General features: G+C 36.7%; 1 non-coding gene and 1 pseudogene across 1 annotated transcript; one reads left to right on the plus strand and one right to left on the minus strand.

Moving 5' to 3' along the window:
• Positions 1 to 446: 446 nt before the first annotated feature.
• LOC113001199 (protein NRT1/ PTR FAMILY 8.1-like) lies at positions 447 to 14,452 on the minus strand (annotated as a pseudogene).
• Positions 8,501 to 8,607, plus strand: LOC113001279 (small nucleolar RNA R71). Its single transcript, XR_003266598.1, has one exon. It is a non-coding gene; the product is annotated as a small nucleolar RNA R71 (small nucleolar RNA).
• Positions 14,453 to 15,112: the final 660 nt, after the last annotated feature.

The following is a 15,112-nucleotide window of genomic DNA, read 5'->3' on the forward strand; positions in this document are numbered from 1 at the left end:
TAACCAATGTCATGATAAAAGGCTGCACACAACTTCTTTTACTATCACCACCTTATAAGAGACACAATTTCTTCTTGTTGTCATCCTCACTTAGCAATGTTTCAAGATTTTAAAGTACTATCGAACATCACACAAACTTATGTTTCAATCCCATTACATTAGACCTAACTTCACGACATTGATTTTTACAAAAAAAAACTTGGTAACTAAGTCCCCAACATTAGCTAATTAACTCAAGACTCTAGTTCATTGCATTTTAGTAACTTGTGATTACAAGGTTGAACAGATTATCACACTGTTGGTTTTTTCCAGCTCTTTAATATAGCTACTATCCAAAACTAAGATGCGATCTTAATTTGCTAATGTCTATTATTTATTTGAGGTGCTAATGTGCCATGAACAGATAAGGTACATTGATTGAACACAATAATTTTCCAGGAATGTTATCACTGATTCACTGGCCTAGTGCCAGCTAACCACCAGAGAAAAACTCCCAAATTCAACACACTAAACACAGCCAAGAGCCAGAAAAAATAGTGAAGATAACCATAGTTCAAGTTATTCGGTATCTAGCCACTTCCACCATGTCTAGTGCTCACATCCGTCACAACATTCACAAGCATAATACTCAAATAACTTCTAAGTGCTACTGTTGTGAGAGACAAAGAAGAACAAAGACTCTCATTGCATGTAGGAGCTTGCTCATAGAAAAACTTCAATTTTCCAACAAATGTGAACACCTCAGCAAATCCTATGATGAAGTACTGAGGCACTTGCCAAAAAATTGACATAAGCATGTGCTTGAGATTATAGTAGTTGTAATTCTTGACTTCCCTTAGCCTTAGAAACTCCAATGTGCCAAACACAAACATGGCAAAGATGGAGATTACTAGGCCTATTTCTATTCTTTGAAAAGCTGTGTGAAACTGTTCTTGTGGCTTGTGATGTTTCTAGCAAAGGGAATAATCAAACAGTCATAAACTGGAACCCAGAAAATGACACTAATTATGTAAAAAAAGAAAAAAAGAATGAGATAGATAGAATTTCAAAGGAGGGTCCCATGTGGAGGTTCATTATGTTGTCCAGAAGGACAAAGAATGTCCCTAATTGCCTATATATGAGAAGATTATGCCAATGGCCCATTGATCGAGGCCGTACCCGAATCAAATAAACATTAAAAATACAGTATCTAGGAAGTGATCCTAGGTCGTCTCCCAACGAGCAATGGTCAACCAACATTCATAATAGATAGTGATAAAACAGTAACAAATTGGGGGGGGGGGGGTTATTTGTTTTTGTAATTTAAACAGCAAGCAAATTTTAATTAGAAAATAACAGAATTAAAACATGTTGTTTCCCCTTGATTCACAAGCAAGTCTCTTATCTTAGGTTACGAAGATTTATCCCTAACCAGTTCAACCACTTAATCCAACCCTAAATTAAATTACTAAGCGAAAATTAACATAAGGCTGTCATTATGTGATTAACCAACACATACACCAATTAATCATGAATGAAACTGATCATTAAGCATGAACATAAATTAAGCGCATAGATAATTAATCAAGCACTAAGAATGCATGGATTAATAGCAACAAATACAGAGTAATTGGTAAAGAGGAAAAACTGATTAGTATTCAATAGTAATAACAAAACCTCAAAGAGAGTTGTGCTTGATTCTCAAGAGAAAACAACGCTGGAGACTTATCCTTCCATTAATCAGCAGAAAACGAAATTGCAGAAAATGAATTTTATTCTATGTGAACAGTGTGCATGAACAGTAATAAAAACTGGAATTGCAAAACCCTAAAATTATTCTCCTCTCCAAAAAAACTCCCTAAACTAAAACCTTGGTGTTGTTATATAGGTCCTCAACCCCAAAGCTTACAAATCTATTTTCAGTCCAAGACCATAAACCAAATAAAATAAAATATGGACAAGATAAGATAATATTGGATGAAATAAAATCTGGACGAAATAAAATCTAGATGAAATAAAATCAGGATAAGATAAGATTTGATAAAATAAAATTGTCTGCTCTCTTCAATTCCAAGCCCAATTCTGAATTCAAGTCCAATTACTTATAATTCTCCTGAAATTAAATTAAAAACACAAAATTAGTCAAGTAGGCCCAAATGATAAAACTACATAATTAATTTGACAATTAAGGCTAATCAGTAATTAAAATGGTGACAAAAAGGGTTAAGAAATAGAAGAAAATAATGACACATCAAATCCCCCCACATTTAGCCTTTTGTACTCTTGGGAAAAATCAAAAAGCAAAGCAAGGAACAAATCCAAAAACATTAAAGAGAAACAAACAAATACAAAAACAATTACATATTTCTCAATGAATCTCAAGGAATGAAAGGAATAGGCAACATCCAACATGTAGAGAGTTAAAGAATCAAGATAGTCATGAAAATCATCCAAGCATCTCAAACATGGCAAGATAGTCAATCAGCTCAAGAATGGAAAGTGATAAAGCCTCATAAGATATTCACTCTATCTCTCAAGTGTCCAGGCTACTGTTTACTCTCAGAGCACCCATGAAAACAAACACCACATAGACTTGACAAAACTCTAAAATTGACAACCACACCACAAACACATGCATATGAGGATCAAAAGGTCTTTTAAGGTTGTAATGGGGCCAAGGACAAGGTAGAGGAAAGTATGGGATAAGTAGCTAAAACCCAAAGGAATAGAGGAGCAATGGGGAATAAGTGAGAACTAAGAAAAAGTAGTAAACCCAAAACCAAAATTAAAAATTAAGCATAAAAAATAAACCCAAAATAAAGTCAACCAAGTCCTCAAACCAATCCAAGTCTTCAAACCAAGACCTCATGTATTCAACTTCATTCTTTTTTTTTCGTTTTTTTTAACGTGAACAATAGCAATTGAAAGCAATTGAAAAATAAAGCAACAATTAGGCAATATATGTATATACATCAAGCATGGCCAAAATACATCATCAAGCATGGCCAACAAAAACATATCATCCAATGAAACATACCCCCCCACACTTATTCCCAAAACAATTCCAAAGCTCCAAAATTCCTTAAGGGTAGGGTGAGATCATGGTTTTTCACTTAAGGCTTGTAATGAGCTTCAAAACAAAGAAAGGGGGACATAGGCTCAAAGGGGCTATCAAAGGAATTAATTCAAGGTAGACTCATTTGGCTAGAGGCTTATAAGAACAAAATGCCTAAATCATCTCCAAACATGCATGTGAAGTAAGAAGTATCAACTAGAGTCAAGCCAAGGCAATTGTGCAAACAATCAATGGGGCAAAACACACCGAATAAAATAGATGATGATGGCTCAAATTCTCACCAACGGTAAATCTATCACTTCCAATTCGAACTTTCAAAACTAACTTGACATGCAGAGAAAAACAAGGATTTCAATTCACAAAATGCCAAGAAACTTCTATTTCAAAAACAATTACCCATTACCTGCACATAACCTATAATTCAAAGAGAAACATGCAATGTTGTACATAAAACATAAAACCAAAATAACAAAATTAACCTAGAAAACCTAAAAAAAATTAAACTAGAAAACCCAACAAAATTAATCTAGAATACCCAACAAAATCAACAAAATTAAAGAACAATCTCCATTGACCTTGAAGCTCTTATCTGTGGATTCACTTTTGATCTCAACTGTACCATAAGGAAAAACATTAGTCACCACAAAAGGATCAATCCACTTTGACCTCAACTTACCACTCATGAGTCCGAGCCTAGAGTTATACAATAAAACTTTTTGTCCAACCACGAAGTCCTTCTTAGCTATCAAGTTGTCATGGAACTTCTTGGTCTTCTCCTTGTAGAATTTGGAATTCTCATAGGCTTCTAAACGGATCTCATCTAGCTCACTTAGTTGCAACTTCCTTTCCTCTCCAGCCTGATCAATAGAGAAGTTGCAGGTCTTTACAACCTAATAGGCTTTGTGCTCTATCTCTACAGGAAGATGGCATGCCTTGCCAAAGACAACCCGATAAGGCGACATTCCTATGGGTGCTTTGTAGGCAGTCCTATGCACCCAAAGAGCATCATCCAGCCTGATTCTCCAATCCTTTCTGTTCAGCTGCACAATCTTCTCTAAGATCCTTTTTATCTCCCTATTTGAAATCTCAGTCTGCCCATTAGTTTGGGGGTGGTAAGGTGTGGAAATTTTGTGCATGACCCCATACTTTTTGAGCAAGGCATACATGGATCTGTTACAAAAATGGGTGCCTTGATCACTAACGATGGCTCTAGGGACTCCAAACCTGCAAAACAAATTAGATCTAACAAAATCTACAACAACCTTAGCATCGTTAGTTCTGGTGGGTTTGGCTTCCACCCATTTTGAAACATAATCAACAGTAAGGAGAATATAAACAAAACCAAAAGAGACAGGGAAAGGCCCCATAAAATCTATACCCCAGATATCAAACACCTCACAAAATAACATGGGTTGTTGAGGCATTTGCTGTCTCCATGAAAGTGAGTCGCCTGCTCTCTGACAAGGCTCACAAGTGCTACAAATTCAAACCGCAGTCAAGCACCTTGCGAGCTGTCCTCTGTATGCCAAGATGGCCACCTGGTGCGGAAGAATGACATAATTGCAGGACCGAGTCAATCTCATGGTTTGGAATGCATCTTCTAATAACCTGGTCATTACACAACTTCCACAAATAGGGGTCATCCCAAATATAATGCTTAGTATCACTCTTAATTTTATCATTTTGAGCTTTAGATGCTAAGGGAGGAAAAACAGAAGAAACCAAATAATTCACAATATTAGCAAACCAAGGAGAGAGGAAGGAATCAAAAATACTATACAGAATATACAAATGGTCATCCAGAAAATCATCCCGAATGGGTGAGTCCTCAAAGGCACGCTCAATCCTACTCAAGTGGTCAGCCACGAGGTTCTATGCACCACTCCGATCATGAATTTCCAAATCAAACTCTTGGAGCCAAAGCATCCACATGATCAATCTAGGCTTTGATTTAGTCTTCTTTAACGGGTACTTCAGAGCTGCATGGTCAGTATAAACAATAACACGAGTACCAAGTGAATATGAACAAAATTTCTCAAGAGCAAAAACTATCACTAATAGCTCCTTCTCTGTGGTAGTGTAATTTGCTTGAGCAGTATCCAAAAGTTCTAGAAGCGTAGTAGATCACCCGAGGCAGCTTACCAATCTTTTGAGCAAGGACAACCCCCAATGCGTAATTGGATGCATCGCACATTACCTCAAATGGGGCTGTCCAATCAGGTGCCTGAATGATAAGGGTGGTAGTCACCGCACGATTGAGGAAATCAAAATCCTCTTTGCATCGGTCATCAAAATCAAACTCCACCTCCTTTTGCAGCAGATTGGATAGTGGAAATGCCACTTTGCTAAAATCCTTGATAAAGCGCCTATAAAACCCTGCATGACCAAGAAAAGAACGAACCTCTCGCACGCAAGAGGGGTAAGACAATTATGAAATAACATCTATTTTTGCAGGGTCTACCTCTATGCCCCTACTGGAAATGATATGCCCTAAAACTATACCTTGTTCTACCATGAAGTGACATTTTTCAAAATTCAGCACAAGGTTAGTTTCAATGCATCTATTAAGAACTCTATCCAGACTATCCAAACATGCATAAAAAAAGGATCCATAAATAGTAAAATCATCCATAAACACCTCCATGCAACTCTCTAAAAAATCACTGAAAATGCTAAGCATACACCGCTGGAAGGTACCAGGGGCATTGCATAGGCCAAAGGGCATCCTCCTATAGGCAAAAGTGTCAAAGGGATTGGTGAATGTGGTCTTTTCTTGATCCTCAGGAGCAATATGAATTTGTAAATAATCAGAAAAACCATCAAGAAAATAGTAATGGGACTTACCTGCCAAGCGCTCAAGCATTTGATCAATGAAAGGCAAGGGAAAATGATCTTTTTTTGTTACCTGGTTCAGCCTCCTATAATCAATACAGACTCGCCAGCTGTTCTACACTCTTGTGGGGATAAGATCATCCCTTTCATTCTTAATCACTATAAGGCTTGTCTTCTTAGGAACCACTTGGACTGGACTCACCCACTGACTATCAGAAATGGGGTAGATGATTCCAGCTTGTAAGAGCTTGGTCACTTCCTTTTTCACCACATCTAGAATGACGGGGTTGAGTCGTCGCTGTGGCTGCCTCACTGGCTTAGCTCCATCCTCTAAAAGTATCCTATGCATGCAGGTAGATGGGCTAATACCAGGAATGTCTTCTAAAGTCCATCCAATGGCCTTCTTGTGCTTCGTGAGCATTAGCAACAACTTCTCCTCTTACTTAGCATCAAGGGAGGCAGAGATGATCATTGGAAATTTTCCCTTATCCTCCAAGTAAGCATACTTAAGGGTTGCTGGTAAGAGCGTCAACTCTGGTGTGAGTGGTGGCTGAACAGTGGGAGGAACCAGGGTAGGAGAAGAAGAAGGTTCCTCAGCCTGTACCTCATAAAGCAAGTCAGGAGTATATGTACTTTCTGACTCTAAAAAATCAACATCAAGAGGTACAACACCCAGAAAATCAGAACCAAACTCAAATTCAAATTCACTCTCGGCATAAAAATCGGATACATGATCAAATTCAAACTCAGATTCATATTCAATGCATAAGGAATGACAAGTATGCAGATCAGATAAAAATGGATGTTTCCTACCATGAAGAACAGAATCAAAATCGAACATATAATCATCAACAATCTGATTAATTATCTCAGCACGAAAAACAGAATGATCCTCAGATGGATGTTTCATGGCATCAAGAATGTTAAAATGAACAACAATATCACCAAATTCCATAGACAATGTGCCAGCATAAACATCTATCTTGGTTCGGGTTGTTTTCATAAATGGTCTGCCTAAAATAATTGGAACTAAACCATGGGAAAATCCCTCTTCCATATTAAGAACATAAAAATCAACAGGAAAAATAAGTTCACCAACCCGAACCAGCACATCCTCTATGAAACCTGCGGGGTAAGCAGCACTTCTATTTTCCAAATGAATCACCACATCTGTAGATTGCAAAGGTCCAAGAGATAAAGAATTGAAAATGGACAGAGGGGTGACACTAACTGATGCTCCTAGATCTAGCATTGTATTATCAAATTTACTGTTCCCAATAATGCAAGGTATACAGAAAGTACCTGGGTCCTTACATTTCTCAGGAATGTAAGGAACAAATTTACCTATCAATGCTGACACATTTCTGCCCATGCTAATCCTTTCATTGCCTTTGAGCTTCCTTTTGTGGGTGCACAACTCCTTTAGAAACTTGACACATCTTGGAATCTGCTTGATGGCATCTAGCAGAGGTATGTTCACCTCTACTTTCCTGAAGGTCTCCAAGATCTCCTTTTCTGCTTCTTCCATTTTTTTTGTTTGGAATTGCTCAAGGTTGGAATGGAAGAGGGATAAGAGGCTGCGGTAAGTCAGAATTACTAGAAGAAGGTCCACCTGCATGAAAATTTTTGTTAGGAAGCTTTCTCTTTTGTGCAACTATCTCATCCTCTTTTTCAGGTGTAGAATGAAGCTTGACAGGTTCAGGTGCGGGTGCTGCTACTGGTGGAGGTACTTGAATTTGGTTGTCAGACCTCAAGGTGATGACACTCACATTTTTCGGATTTTGCACAGTTTGTGAAGGCAATTTGTCAGAATTTTGGGAATGAGCTTGGTTCAACTGAGTAGCCATCCGCCCCATCTGATTTGTCAGACTCTGAATGAAGGCTCTTGTCTCTTGCTGAAATTGCATATTCTGGATGGTCATTTGCCTCACTAACTCTTCTAAGGAAGGTTAAGGAGGAGTCTCAGTTGCTTGTTGTCTTTGTTGTGACTGTTGTTGTTGTTGCTGCTGTATTGGAGGAGGAACATATGGTTTGCTTGGACCAGCAACATTCTGGAAAGGAGGGACAGACTGTTGTTGTTGTGAAGGACTTGCCCATCTCATATTTGGATGATTTCTCCAACCTGGATTGTATCTGTTGCTTGGAAGATCATAATTATTTTGCTATTGTTGGTTTTGCTGTTGAGGGGGTCTATTATAAATGTTTGCAGCATAAGCTTCAGGTTGTTCATTGACTCCAGATTACTGCAAAGAAGGACAAAGATCTGTATGGTGATCTGCAGAAGAACATATACCACAGACTCTTGTAACAGGTGCAAATTTCTGATTCATGGCAAGCTGAGTTACTAGGTTGACCAAGGCATCAAGTTTTCCCTCAAGCTTTTTATTTTCAGTAGATAAAGATGAATCTGTGGCCACCTCATCGACTCCTCTAAGGACAATAGCATCATTTCTTGCACTGAATTGTTGGGAGTTGGAAGCCTTCTTCTCAATCAAATTCCTAGCCTCAGCAGGGGTCATATCACGAAGAGCTCCACCACTGGCAGCATCAATCATACTCCTCTCCATGTTGCTAAGTCCCTCATAGAAATATTGAAGAAGGAGTTGCTCAGAAATCTGGTGGTGAGGACAGCTTGCACACAATTTCTTGAATCTTTCTCAGTACTCATACAAGCTCTCTCCACTAAGTTGCCTGATGCCTGAAATTTCTTTTCTGATGGCAGTGGTCCTAGATGCAGGGAAGAATTTCTCCAAGAACACCCTCTTAAGGTCATCCCAGCTGAAAATGGACCTGGGAGCAAGGTAGTAGAGCCAATCTTTTGTCACTCCCTCCAGAGAATGAGGAAAAGCCTTTAGAAAGATATGATCTTCTTGGACATCAGGGGGCTTCATGGTGGAACAAACAATATGGAACTCCTTAAGATGCTTATGAGGATCTTCACCTAGAAGACCATGAAACTTGGGTAGCAAATGTATTAGTCCAGTCTTGAGAACATATGGAACACCCTCATCAGGATATTGAATGCACAAGTTTTCATAAGTGAAATCAGGTGCAGCCATCTCCCTAAGAGTCCTCTCACGAGGTGGAGGTTTAGCCATGTTCTCAGTATGAAAATTAGTAGTTGAATGCTCAAAATCAGAATATTCAGAATCACCAGAAACAAAATACTCAGAATGCTCAAAATGCTCAAAATGCACATAATGATTAGGATGCACACTATGCCTAACTAATCTATGAAAGGTTCTATCTATTTCAGGATCGAAGGGTTATAAATCACCTAGATTGCCCCTAGTCATGCACTATATGTAGCAAATAATGTGTTCTCAAACAAGCACCAAGGGAGGGTTAAAACTACAACTATAGTCAAATGATATCCAAATGAGTTGAAATTTTGTGAGCAGCACCCTAAAATCATGAAAAGATAGCACAAAAAATTTCAAACGAAAATTCAAAGTCTAACTATGAAAACTACTTAAGAAAAGTTTAGAAAAATAGGACAATAATACTTGAAAAATAAAAAAAAACATAGTAAACAGCTGATTTTTCGAGTTTGGGAGACTCCAACCGGCTAAAACGGGTTGCCACAATATGAGAAATTTTTTTCTACCCCAAATGCCACAATATGAGAAAGTTTTGCTAAAATCTAGTTCCCAAAATTTTTGTCTCTCTCAAATTCAACCACACCAAGTGCTCCTAGTATTTTTCACACAAAAAATCAGCCAAAAATAACAACTCTAACTATCAAAACAAAAATAGCTAATTAAATTGCAAAATCAGTCGCTAATTCCTAGTCACTAATCACTGTTCACAGCAAAACACCAACTGAATCAGTCGCTAAACAGTCGCTAAACAGGAGACGCAACTGAAATGCAAAACAGAATGCTACACAAAACAAAACAACTAAACACTATTATGAACCTTTGGCCCACTGCTCCCCGACAACGGCGCCAAATTTGATCGAGGTCGTACCCGAATCAAATAAACATTAAAAATGCAGTATCTAGGAAGTGATCCTAGGTCATCTCCCAACGAGCAATGGTCAACCAATGTTCATAATAGATAGTGATAAAACAATAACGAATTGGGGGGGGGGGTATTTGTTTTTGTAATTTAAACAACAAGCAAATTTTAATTAGAAAATAACAGAATTAAAACATGTTATTTCCCCTTGATTCATAAGCAAGTCTCTTATCCTAGGTTAGGAGGATTTATCCCTAACCAGTTCAACCACTTAATCCAACCCTAAATTAAATTACTAAGCGAAAATTAACATAAGGTTGTCTTTATATGATTAAGCAACACATACACCAATTAATCATGAACAAAATCGATCATTAAGCATCAACATAAATTAAGCGCAAAGATAATTAATCAAGCACTAAGCATGCATGGATTAGTAGCAACAAATACAGAGTAATTGGTGGAGATGAAAAACTGATCAATATTCAATAGTAATAACAAAACCTCAAAGAGAGTTGTGCTTGATTCTCAAGAGAAAACAACGCTGGAGACTTAGCCTTCCATTAATCAGTAGAAAACGAAATTGTAGAAAACGAATTTTATTCTATGTGAACAATGTGCATGAACAGTAATAAAAACTGGAATTGCAAAACCCTAAAATTATTCTTCTCTCCAAAAAAACTCCCTAAACTAAAACCCTGGTGCTATTATATAGGTCCTCAGCCCCAAAGCTTACAAATCTATTTTCAGTCCAAACCCATAAACGAAATAAAATAAAATCTGGACAAGATAAGATAAGATTGGATGAAATAAAATCTGGACGAAATAAAATCTGGATAAGATAAGATTTGATAAAATAAAATTGTCTGCTCTTTTCAAGTCCAAGCCCAATTCCGGATTCAAGCCCAATTTTTTATAATTCTTCTGAAATTAAATTAAAAATACGAAATTAGTCAAGTAGGCCCAAATGATAAAACTGCATAATTAATTTGACAATTAAGGCTAATCAGTAATTAAAATAGTGACAAAAAGGGTTAAGAAATAGGAGAATAATGACACATCACCCATATGGGGAGCAATTCTAAAATGCATTTGAGTTCTTTAACCTGAGACACAGTGCAGTAGAGTCTCCAAGGATTCATTGTGCCTTTTATTTTATATGATGGGGTCACTACATTGGCCTTGTCAAAGAAACTGAATTTGGGGGATTAAAGAAACACAAAATAAAAACAAATGAAACTAGTTAATAGAAATGTTGCCTATTGCTTCTTGGAAAAAGTCCAACCATTTGTGATTTGGATAAAATTCATATTACCCACTTGTAGCTTGTTCAATCAAACACTAGATTTGGATAAAATCTCACTCCTAGATATACCTCAAGGGATAATATGACCAACATTAGTCATTTTTAGAAAGTAAAGTGGACAAATTTGAGATTTCATTCCTTAATGACATTATAAACATGTATTTTTTCCATGACCCTTTTTCAATGTAAGTACAATTTATCCCTTAGTTTAGATACTCTATATATGCATGTTACGTAGTTGATGAAAACATACCTAAGTTGTTGTGTATGGTTAAGTTTGCGACTACCTCTGATATCAAACTCCTCATCTCCAATCTCATACAAAAGATACTTGTCACTTGGTACCTGAACCTTGTCAGTTTGCAGTTGTGAGTTTCTTCTGAAGCCACACGCTTGTATAGTAACCAGAAGCCAGGAGGGAGTCCTCTAAGGCTCTAACTCGTATTTTCCGTGGAAGTACATTTTTTTTCTTAAAGAAAACAGAGATAGTTTACCAATGATAATATTTCTTTAGCCAAATAGGACCATCATAGAAAACAAAACTCTTCTTCTAAGTATTTAATGCAACTACATATTTAGGGTGCGTTTGATTCGCTAAAAAATAAGGGTCTAGACAACACAAAAATATTTTTCCAACGTTTGATTTTAAAAATGGCTGAGAGACAATACAAAATAAAGAATGATGAACTGGACAAAAACCTAAAAACTTGTAACTCACTGAATCTCATACAACTTTTTGTTCAGTGTCTAAAAAAAGTAAAAATACAATATTATTCCTATTTTTTACTTTGATTATCTCACACCTTCTTTCTACTCATTTGTTTCACTTCACCTCTCCAGTGGGCACCTTGGTTTGTCGGCGAGAGTCGTATGGACTTTTGTTGTTTCCTTTTTGCTCATTATTTCTTTCTTTTCATTGTTAATTTATTCAAATGTTCCCATCATCATCTTACTCCTTCTTGTTATGTTTTTTTTCTTTGGCCAACTCCAACGAGGCCGTGCCGCGACCACCATCATCACGACCTTATGGCGGCCTCACGCCGCAAGGCCCTGCACCCAGTGGCATCAGGGGTCATGCCTCCTTCTTAAAGGTGTCTCTCTTTTGTTATGTCGTCAAAGTGTTGCTAATTCACCTAGAATTTTTCAATGAATCCCTTTACTTGTGGGTTAGTCTAGGTCGCTCTGCCCGGTTCCAACCCTAGCCCAAAAAAAAATGAAATGGGTAGGAAAGGCGGGCCTAGTTTGAATTAAAATAAATCATGCTAAGATATTGATAACTGCTATGTATAGGTATATTTTGGGATTAAATTATATAGGAATTAGTAATTTTTCTCTCTTATTTCTTCCTTTTTGTTCAAATAATTGGAATTCTAACATCATTTAAGTTTTTATGTAGAAAATATTAAAAGTTGATGAATTTATGATACTTAGTGAATAATTAGAGTAGAAAAATAAAGTAAAGCCCAAAAAAGAAAATTGGTGATATGAAGATACATGCTTAGCATGCCCCAGGCGCTCTGCACGATGTACAGGCTCAGTGGCGCATCAAAAAGTAGGACTAATTTAGGAAAGCAAGCTAATTCAAGAAAGTGAAGGCACGCTTAGTGTGAGACACGTGTTGAGCGCGATTACTGCCACTCACTAACCACACAAGTGCACTCAGTGCGAAGGTTGCTTAAAAATTAAGTTGATTCGCACTTATAAAAGAAGGATAGAGATGAAGGAAAAAACACAGAAAATACAATTCCTTATAGAAGACAAAGGCTAGAAGAAGCAAACGCAAACATTAGAAGTCATTCCTTCCCTCAATTCCCTTTTTCAATTTCCCCTTTTACTAAATATTCTCCTCTTGCAATTATAAAGCCTCCTATGACAATGACAAGCTAAACTCTCCTTTGTTGGGAACTTATCAGTCAACTGCTCTTAATATAATTTCTCTTCCTATCTATTATGAATATTCACTACAAGAAATATGCCCATTTGCCAGGGATTTTTGACAGGGACATTAACCCCTGGCAAATTTCCCAGGGACTAAGCCAAGGAAACCCCTGGCAAAATGACATTTGAGAAGGCTGGGACCACTTACATTTACACAGGGGTTTGTCCCTCGCAAAAATACAAAAGCCTTGGCAAAAAAAAGAGCGGGAAATGAATTTTAAAACAGCATGTTGTTTTCACACAGCCAAACACACGGGTATGCCCTCGTTTTCTGTAAAGCTGACGGAATCTTCCCATAAGTCAACACGACATGACCATGCACTGCAAAAAGCTGTGCGGCCCAGACGTGACAGGGGTGTTACCCCTCGGAAATGGCTTGCAGCCCCTGGCAAAAAGGAATCCCTGCTTTCCTAGCTACACCGTTCTGCTCATATAGCTGAAGCTAGGAGGTTAGCCTTTGACTCTGTTGTTTTGCGAGGGGCATTCCGTGAGTTATTCCCTGGGTTTTTTTACACTATATAGCCAAACCGCGTGTTTATCCTCATGCTCAGTGTTGTGTTTTTGAAACTTAGAAAAATTTTCGGTTTCCATTTCCATCCTCACCAGTTCATTTTCAGTCCATTATCATTCAGTTCATACACTTGTTCTATAATTTGGTAACACTCTTTTCACTTATTATATTTTTCTGTTTTTATTTGTTACTACTTATTAACATAAATATTTTTTATTGTATCAGTGTCCAAATTTGCCTCCTCCTGCTGCTCCTTGCTCTCTGAATTTGTTCTCTTAAGCTTCAACAAGTTAGTAATTTTTCTACTTATAATTTTAGATATATGATGTTTATATATATGATGTTATAATTTTGCATGATCTGTCAAAGAAAATATGATGTTTCTACTTGCATGATGTGTTATAATATATGATGTTTATATATATTTCGAATTTTGTTGTTAATAAAACTGTTTAATTAGAAACTGTATAATTTTTTTGTTTAATAAAACTGTTTAATTTTGCATGATCTGTTTAATAAAACTGTTTATATAAAACTGTTTATATATAATATATGATGTTAACATTTTTAAAACTGTTTATAAAACAGTTTAGTTAGAAAAAATGTTAAAACTAGAGAAAAAAATGTATAATAAAACTGTGTCAGTACAGCAGCGCGTCAGAAAAGTGTGCAGATGCGTCAGTGAGAAGACAGGGGCTAAGACAGGGATTTTGACAGGGATTTTGCCAGGGATTTTGCCAGGGTCAGCCCCTCGTTTTTTTGCCAGGGGTGAAATCCCTGGCAAACTGATTTGCGATGGGCGTTTTTCCCAGGGATTCAGCCCCTGGCAAAATCCCTGGCAAACGTCCATTTCCCAGGGCTTTTTGTTCTTTTCCCAGGGAATCCGCCCCTGGCAAACGAGCTTGTTTCTTGTAGTGATTACTTTTGCATTAGTTTTTCCTGTATTTAATTTTATTGTTTATGGCTTGATTACCCATTTGCATTATAAGTTTTAGGGGTAGCGTTGAAAAGTGTTATTCTCTAATAGAACTGGAAAAGAGTATTTAAATAACTTCATCACTAGGGATACATTGATTTTATTTAGCTTATTATATATCTCTATTATTAATGTAATTTAACTATTTTATCTCTGCAAAGTGATTTGGGAGAGAAGATAGATAAGTTAGACTCTTTCACTCGAGGGATCTTTGTTAGAATATGAGTAAATGCAGGTGTAAAAATGGAATAAACATAATTATAGAAAAATCATTAATATTACATCAAGAGTAGTCCTAGTAGGCTAAGTTCTCAACATTCTCATCTTTTGAATTTAACTTCTATAATATTGTCTTTTCTTGTCTTTTCTGTTTTTAATTAATTAATTAATTTAAATTCATGTTTAATTTCTTTCCTTATTTATTTTAATTTAATTTTCTGTCAATTTATTTTACTATTTTCTCACAACCTTTTCAAATCAATTTATTTAAATCAATTATTAATTAAATATTCATCTACCTAAGTGCAAACAAAG

Source organism: Glycine max, chromosome 3, assembly GCF_000004515.6.
Source record: "Glycine max cultivar Williams 82 chromosome 3, Glycine_max_v4.0, whole genome shotgun sequence".
Taxonomy (NCBI): Eukaryota; Viridiplantae; Streptophyta; class Magnoliopsida; order Fabales; family Fabaceae; genus Glycine; species Glycine max.